Source organism: Scardinius erythrophthalmus (assembly GCF_964197995.2).
Source record: "Scardinius erythrophthalmus genome assembly, chromosome: 9".
Lineage (NCBI taxonomy): Eukaryota > Metazoa > Chordata > Actinopteri > Cypriniformes > Leuciscidae > Scardinius > Scardinius erythrophthalmus.
The window spans coordinates 26,072,771-26,082,582 of NC_138229.1; positions in this window are offsets into that span (position 1 = coordinate 26,072,771).

Consider the following 9,812-nt stretch of genomic DNA (forward strand, 5'->3'; position numbering starts at 1 on the left):
ACAAAATAAAGATAAATGAACATCAGACGGTATGTTGAAAGATACAGCACAACTTACCGAAATCCATATCATGTAATTGGTCAATCAGTGCTTTTAAACAATATGCCACGTAATGTTACGTTTCATAAAAGCAATTCGGTGACCAAACTCGATAGTCAGCAAGAGAAATAACTGTAGAGAGGAACATTTTGCTTAATATAATGCACCCTATTACATATTCATTATATAGGCCTATTTTTCTTTATTATTTTTTTTTTTACAGTTCTTAAATATGTTTCTGTCCAGTTTTTATGACAGCCACCATTTAAATGTCTATATTAAATAAAAAAACAATTGGAGTAGAAACATTAGGCTTATGTAATCATGAAGTATTACAACTTTATTATTATAACATGACTTAAAATGGGTGCTCGTCTGTGCGTAATCAAACGTGTGAAGGGAGACTGATGCAGACACTGGCAATTGTCATTAGATTTTGCATCTTTGGGTGCATCTCAATCAGCTCCCTATCTCCCGAGCTTGTGAATCACTATATCGTTTACATGAATCCAGTCACTGGTAAGGACCCTGCTTTACTGATTTGGTCAGTGATTACTCAATTTCCGAGGACATGACTAGTACGACGTTAACGTACACCGTTGTAGAATGTTACTGCTGGTAACAGGCAGGATATATCTTTAAACACATTGCTCTGTTACATATTCTTACAACATTCCAGCGCAATATGAACTTTTATATAATATTAATATTAATAAATGTTAACTAAATGTGTTCTCTACCTGTCTAGCGAAGTGTGTTGCTGACATATAAAAAACGGTTTGTCTTTTTCAAATCTTCTATCGTGTGTCATCATATTTATTTGGAGTTGGCTCGTGCATTTTATGTTTTGTGCTTCAGACATGTGACGTAATTCGCCACCAACTGGACAGGAGTGGGAATTACAGTTACAAGTTACAATAGACCCTTTTACAGTTGGTAAACATGGTGACGTATTTGTGTGGGCGGGGCTTAGCTGGAGGCAGAAAGATCCCTCTGACCGCTTGACTAACGTTAGTTTGACAGTTTTGTTAGCTTGTTTTTTAACAATGACTGGAGAAAATCTAATTTTATCTTAATGTGCAAGGTCACTCACTGTCCAGGGCCGCGATTGTTATTTGCAAAAGTTAATTTTAACGGACGGAACCAGATTGGCCGACCCGTACACTCAGTTAATGGATGGACGATCTGACAGGATTAACGTTAACGCAACCTCCGGTTGAGAAGCCTGCTCTACATCTGCCCGATAGAGAAACTGAGCATAAAGAGAAACTGAGGGCATATACATCTTTAGATGCCTATAACTATGTGGCCACGTACAAGACTTGTGTGGTACGATCCGCAGTTCTGCCTAGCCAGCGCCACCGCCAGACACAAAGACGACAATGTAAAGAGTGACATTACGGTGCAATTTTAATTATGTGAATATTTTCTTGACATAAAAATGACAGATACAGCATATTCATTTTTTAACTATGTATTTGATAACCCTTTCTTACCAGGTTCTTCAAAAAGTCTAGTCACAATCAATCAAAACAACAATTATAGATGATTCACAAATAATCACAATAATTTAGAAAACATTATGGGATAAAATGTAAAATTGGAGCATGTACTCCGTCAATTCTAGAACCCAACAACACAACAAGATGACATTTAATAATAATAATAGTAATTTAAGCTCCTTATTATGTAGTCGAATCTGTGCTGGTTTGTATTGGCCGCCTCCAGTTTTCACTCTGTTTTACCTTCAGCTAGCGCCGTGACGTAACTGTGACGTCCGCGCAAAAGGATCACTCTCATCCTACATCCAAAATCTCTTACTGTCTGAGTAGGTTCTACGTTTGAATTTGAACTTACTTATCGACCGTTAAAAAAGTATGTTTTTTATAGTATGAATGTGTGTAGTATAAGTGAAATTCGGACGTACTACATCCGCCATGTTGTTATTATCACATGACCTACAGTATCAGCGTCAGTTTGCGCCACTTCACTGCCATTCATAAATCCTCTCCCCTGGCCTTATGGGATAGTAAAGTGTCCTGTGAATGTGCACTTCCAGCCCGTTCTCATCCCAAGGCGTCATATACTGACGCTTTTGACATTTCGTCTACATCCAACGCACATGGCACCCTTTAGCGTCAATATGAGACGCAGATAGATATGGGCCAGAAGGCACCTCCTAGCGGTCTAACCCTAACCCTACACCAGACCTAAACCTACCCATAACCGAACAAAGCTCTGTGCGTGTCATATTGACGCTAAAGGGTGCCATGTGCGTTGGATGTAGACGAAATGTCAAAAGCGTCAGTATATGACCCCTAGGATGAGAATGCGTTGGCACTTCAGAATATCACCGGAAGTAGTAGGTCATCCGAGGACTTTTCGCCTACTGTTTCTCGAATATGCATTCGGACATACTACTCTGTTGGCATACTGTTTTTTTGCATACGTTGTTAGGGAAGTATTCGATTTTGAGTGCATGCAGCGTCAATATAATCAGTGATGGAAAATATTCGCTTAATGCAACCTCTGTATTTGGGTGAGGATGCACAATTTAATTTTTAATGTAATTAAATAAAAAAAGTTATTTTTTTTATTCATTTAAAACAAACTATAATATAATATAGGGCACTTTAAACAACTGAAGATTTTTTTTTTGGTTGTTGCAGTCTGAATATCTGTATGTCATTAGCCTGTCGTTTCTTTATTAGAGTGAACCCACCGGCAAACAAAAAAATGATATGCTAACTTATTCGTCATTTCCTTGTGTCTCTGCATAATTTAGGCTGCATCCCTGCAGGATTAATCTGATTGGACAGTTATGTAAAGAGACTGAGGCCTGAGCTGTCAGTCTCAAGCCAACGGGCACAACAGCAATTGCTTTTGACATCTGGGCATATGGCATGTACATTTTCCAACCTTCTCCTTAAACTACTAGAAATATATAATCTACATGAGATTCTTATAGTATCATGGGGTCCGTAAAAGGGCTTCATCAGTGGTCTTCATCAAATTCAATACGTAATATGAAAGCTGTGAAAAAATGATTGGAAATAAATAAAAATAAATAATCCCCTATGAACAAACAGTTTCTCTATTGTTTGTACACTAAAAATATATTTTTCGAGGCTGTAAATGATTATTGGAGTATGTTTTGCAAGAAATACTATTTCAAAATTTCATGTTTTATTCAATGTGGTAGCTATTTCTTTGCAATTATTTGTGAAATTTACTAGCAATTTCTGAGTGAAAAATTTTCTACACTAACTTTTTATCCATTGAACAAATATAATTTCTTAAAGTCCCTCGTTGAACTGTTTGCAAAGCTGTGACAGCTTGACAACCAGGAGTTAAAGGGGATAGTTAACCCAGAAACTGAAATCCTGTCATATTTTACTCACCCTCATGTGGTTCCAAACATGTATTAGGTTCTTATTTAATCTTATTAGCAATTGCGTAATGAAAGCATTCAACATGTAAAATGACAATCAGCCATTTTACATGTTGAATAATAATTTAGTCTTTCTACTTCACTTTTAAATCAGTGTGTTACTTGTGATTTCATTTAAGAAATCAATTGATTTCTTTTCAATCAATCTTGATCCTTAAAAAGATCAACTTTGCCAGCGCTGTCTGTGCTCCAGTCTGTGCTCGGCCACTCTGAGCTTATTTTAAGGGTTTGGGGTTGATGGTGCTTCCTCTGTGTATGGGTGGGTCCACCTCAGGCTGCACTGCTGCTACTGCTGACATATCTGTGGCGTTTATTAAGAGAATGACAAGTCTATCAGGCCCCATAAGCCGGCTCTCACGGGCGGTAGATCTTTTGTTACTTTCAGGGAAGGGATCATCAATCTTGTCGGCGCTCTGCTCTCTTGAGTTGTTGATGGCAAACACAGATTCTTCCCGCTCCCTCTCCTCTCCTTCTCGCTTCAGCCGTTCTCTCGCACTGAATTCGACAGATATGACTTTCTCGGCTGCGGTGGAGCTCAATGACGTGACGGCCCACCGGCCACCGAAAGGTGGAAGCCTGGGAAAATGCAATACGTTGACAGCAGGTACTTGGTTTGTGATGAAGAGCTGGAGAGAGATCAAAAAAACACTTTCACTGAGGGGTGTCTCTGTACTCTCCGACTGATTCAGTTCAATTCAAAGCATTATAAAACTTTACACAAAGCAACATAGTGGAACGCTGTTGAACTAAAAAGCGCCATTCAGACGAGGACCACTGAGACTTTTCCAGGATTTGAAAGATTTACTGGAAGCCTATTTCCACCTCAAGAGTAAAAAAAAAGGGCATTGTGAAATAAAGTTTAAAATAAGAGTAAAACTTTACACAATAATGATCACTTTGTGAACATTAGTTAATGCATTAGTTATCACAAAAACAAAACAACGAACAGCCATTTATCAATCTAGGTTAATGTTAACCACAATTTTAACATTTTAGCATTTAGCATAACATTTTAGCAACATTTTTGTTTTCTTTTTAATGTGGAACACAAAAGTATATTTTAGGGTACATTTACATGACAACGATGTACTTAAAAACAGAAACATGTTTCTTTTGTGCATTTGAAAAGTTTGGCATATAGACAAAGTTTTCAAAATGATCTCCTTTCACACGGATCCGCGAAAACGAATTAGTTGGCGATGTTTGGCGTATGTTCATAATGCGTCTCCAGTGGTCATAGAAGGGGTGCAGTAAATCTGCACTTTGCTGGAGAAGCGTTAATAAACTGGTGAAGTATCTTCGGCAGGAAAAAACACAGTTGAGTAGTCCGCCATTGTTGTTTTGGTTGTCAAGTATACATATATAGGTCGCGCATACCTATATGGTTATAAAAATAATAACCTAATAATAACCACTAGGGAATGTTTTGTTATTTTTCTAAAGTTATTTAAAAATAACCTCCCTGCAATGTTCTGGGAACGTTATTTTATGATTACAAATAATAAAACCTAAAATGAACGTTGCTAGAATGTTATTATTGGGTTCACATAAAAATAACCAAAGGGGAACCAAATATAATGTTAGGGGAGCATTCTATTTTTGCTTGGATTGACTGAACGTGTAATACGGATACACAACTTCACCATTTTCAAAAATTTGCGTTTTTGTAGTTTACATCAGAGATGGGCACTTGAGTTAGTGACTCGGACTCGAGTTACATTTAAATAGACTTCAGACTTGACTTGGACTCAACCTGAAATGACTTCAGACTTGACTCGACTCGACATAAAGGACTCGTCAATATTTAAAAAACAACTCAAGTCTTTTATCCCCAACTACTGATCATAAAGAAAGAATTTGTGTTTTATTTGAATGGTTTTATAATATCTGAGTTACATATATTTCCCTACGTGTCTTGGTAGATCGGACCCTGGTCATAGAATTTGATTACGTATGTTTGTGTATTGCGCATAAACTCCGAAATATCATAACAGTCCCATGAAACATGACAGGAGCCAACGTTCCATTTGGGTTTATTAACATGTCAAATCGGCTAGATGCAAAGAATGTGGGAAAACAATTAAAGACATCGGAAGGACAACATCAAATTTTATGAGACGTCACACATTAAAATACATAGTTAGCTATGAGGCTATACTGTTATGTAGCTGCATGGCTCCTTTGGATTGCCAGCCTGTTAAAACATGAACAAAAAAAAATCTAGAATTTAAACCTAGCACTACGTTTTATCAGTCTTTTCGTAGTATATGCAGCTTTTCTCTCTCTTAATGTGTGTCCATTAGAAAGAGATGATAGAAGAGATGATAACTGTATCGTTTGCAAAAACATGCACTTTGAAACCTGTTTTCAAAAGCTTGCGTTTTCAGGTTCCCAAAACGCTGTTGTCGTATTAATGAATGGCCAAAAGTTTTCAGTTTTTAGTTGAAAACAGTGTCGTGTAAATATCCCCTTTGCTGAATGTTTTTTCAGTGCAGTTGAATTAATCGTTGTGTGCCTCAAGACACATTGTGCTAGGTTTGTGCTGATAGAGGTCTTGAACCCTGCTCCTGGAGACCCACTGCCATGCAGAGTTTATTTCCAGCTTGTGATTTTCAGGTGATCCTGAAGAGCTTGATTAGCTGGTTCAGATGTGCTTGTTTAGGGTTGGAGCTAAACTGCAGGACAGTGGGTCCACAGGAGCAGGGTAGAAAAACTCTGCGCTAGGTCAATAACATCAAACATCTTTGGCTGTCATGGCTGATTGTGATTTTATGTGTTAAATTATTCAATGCAATTGCTAATGAGATTAAAAAAAGAACCTAATACCTTTTTGGAACCACATGAGGGTGAGCAAAATATGACAGGATCTACATTTTTGGGTGACCTATCCCTTTAACTCCTGGTTGACAAGCTGTCACAGTGTTGCATACAGTCAAACATGGGACTTAGTCGCTAAGAGAAACTTTTCCTCCAGTCTGACCTCAGTTATTAGCTCTCTCTGAGACTCGTACAGTATGTTCAGCCCAGCTTGCTTTGCAGAGAAATGGGGAGCTTCATTAAGTGAGAGGTAGTAGATTTATGAACTCCAGTCTCTCTGCAGACTCCTCTGGAATGGCTGAGGTCTAGGCGAGCACAGATATGATGAATATACTCCACTCTGGGATTGGCCAGGGTCAGTGAATCCAGAAATGTGAGTCTGTTAGATAACTCTGCTGTGTTCATTATTGCTGGTGCTAGGATGCTTGGGATAGCGCCCAATCAGTGAATACTGTATTAATATGGAATATAATCTGCATTACCTCCGCAGACAACATCTAGACTTATCACCCAAGGGTCATTATGATGACTGCACACTCCCCTTCCAATCATAATTACCTGAGTCTCATTTAATTTGGCTTGTGTTATATGAAATTCCATAATGAATAGCTATTCAAGACATTCAACTGCTACAAGTTGGTGAAATACAAAAGTCTTTTCAAAGGAACAAGTTTGAATCCTCCTGGACTCTGCTGGTGATTAGCACGACAATGGCAGGGTTTGGCCGCGCTATAGAGTCGAGGCATATTGGTCGGGCTTAATGAAAGAGGAAATTAGATTTTTCTTCTTTGATCACGTCCAAGCTCTTTAATTTACCAGTCAACAAAAGGAGTGGGAGCGAGAGGACGGGCCTGACTTTGTGCTCTCAGATTGCCAAAAATATCAAATCAATCTCCTCATTAACATTACTAATTCTTGCGTAGGCAGTTTCCTGCAACTGCAAATTGGCCTGGCAGTATTGTTAGTTCAGGTGTTCGATTTAATTGATTTTTTTTTTCCTTTCAGTAATGAAAAGCCTGACTGAAATGGAAAGCAAATGACTGAAGGAAGAGTGTATTTGAACTGAATATAATAGAATAATTCCATTTTATTGAAACCTATAAGGCTTTTAATGAGTTACATAGGGGAGCACTTGAATATCTTTCCAGCTAATTGTTGAAAAGATGCATTTTGTCTAAATGGTAGTTGCACTGTGCTTCAGGAGCCATTTTCACAACTTTCTTGACTTTCATAACTTCTCACAATCAGTCCTGTTGGGGATGGGTGATGCTCACCTGATTCTATCATCTCATAATTTCCCCATCTAACTACGCTTGTTTGTTTTGTTAAGGCATGTAGGGGGAGGGAAAAGCGCTTTCTTTCTCTGCTTCTAACTTTTTTTATTACACACAGCTGTGGTGGTGTGTTAAAAGATGGCTGTGATAATGGTGGAGGAAATCAGGCTGTCAGGGGGTGATACAGGCTCCACATACTGACCCCTTCACCCAGCTCCTATCAGTCAGCCTGGCCTTGGTTCGACTCCTCGCCTCCTGATCCCTTTACTCAGCTCCAAAGTACCTAGAAATAACAAACCACAGCCAGACCTAAATACTTAGTCTGTACTCTGAGAGGCCAACATCTCTAAAGGCCTTTCTTATGAGTGCTGCTATCTGACCATGTCATACAAAGCCTGTGATATTTAAAGGTGATCAATACTTTTCTGTTTCTTTTTGTAAAAAAAAAAATAATTGTATTAGTTCAAATATCATTATTAATTCACACATTTCTTAAGTTATTGGCACCACATGACATTTTTACAGCTTTGCCGTGTCATGAAAAATATAAATTTATGTGATATTTCAACCCAATCTCATGGAAATTCATACGAATTTTATGAGGTGGCTAATTCGTACGAATTCATATGACCTCTCTCGATCGAATTCCTACGATTTTTGCTAAATCGTACATATTTTACAAGTTGCCCAATTCGTATGAATCCGTACGAATGACCTACCCCTGTCCCCGCCCCTAACCCATCACTGGGGTTTAGACAAATCGTACGAGTAAGGTCACGCAAATTCGTAAGAATTAGCCACCTTTTACTCGCTCATACAAATTCGGACGAATTGCTCGCGTGATAGCGTTGGATATTTCAGGATATTTGTTGACTTGCAGTGTTTTTTCTGCATTTTGATTTGTGCCACATGACTTTTGAATAAGCTGTGATGTAGTTTTGTTAATTTTTGTTTTTCCAACAAATAATAATAAAATATTGTGTCAAACTACTTTTTACATACTGTTTTTCCCTTCAAAATAGATTTTAATTGTGTCGTTGAACCAAAAGACTATCTCTACAGTGTTTACAACTATCAGAGAATCATGGAGGACACAAATGTTGAACTTTTGTGTATAATCAATTGTCAAGTGTCAACTTGCTATTTTTGGGGTTTCTTTTAGCTATTAAAAGGGATCTCAGAGCCCAAGCAGAACATTTTGATAGTATAATGACTCATAAAAGCCCTTTTCCCCCATCATCAATGCAATCACTTCTCTGACTTTCTTTCCTTTTCAAAATGCACAAGATGACAGATCAAGACTTCTCCCTTTATTGACTGTAACTGACATCTTCATCCGATTGCCGGCGTCTTTCCTTCCTCCATTGTTGGTGCTCTCATCTGTGGTGTTTCCACACGGTTGCGTGGCGGTGCGTTGGGATTTCACAGCGTTCTGACTCAAGCTGACACCGTGACAGGCGAGCAGGTGGGAGAAAAGCGCACTAGTCATTCTCAGACAGAAAGCGCAATAAAAGGGAGCTTATCGAAAAGCCCCATCATGGCAGAAACATTCCTTCAAATGAAATGAGTTGAATGCAATTTTGCAGCAAGGGGGGAGAGGAGAAGAAAATAAAAATGCTAAGTGTTCAACATTCACTCCATTAAATCCTGTAGTGTTTGTGCTTTCTCAGCTAGCTTGCATAACTTAATTAAATCCCATCTTGTTTTCGAGCACATTTGAATATGATTTATTTCAATAAGGGAGAGGCAAGAGGCACAACAGACTTTATAAATAATAATTTCTGATATCAAAACATTACCATGCCTAAGATTTGTGATCTTCAGCTCAATGCTGGAAAAGAAAAAAAATGTGATGAATAATAAATAGCTTTTGACTTGTAGGCCTAATCACTAAAACGTGAAATACGTTTATTTTTTTGTGTTTACATTTTCATCTTATCGTTGATGCAGTGTTTTGAATTCCAGACTTCTATCTTTTTAATTGTTAATTGTTAGTTTGTCCATATGATTACACGTTTTAACTGGTTAGTTTCGACTGTAATCACTGCTGTGGATGCCATAATAATTACACCATTCTGCAGCCAAAACCATCTTTCCTCATTGACAGCCATTCAAAAATAGTTGTCTATTTTTCTTGCATTCAACATTTAGGATAACATGGGGGGCCTTGAGGATAACATGCCCCCTTGAGAACACTGTGGATTTACTTTTAAACGGGGCTGGGGGTGGGG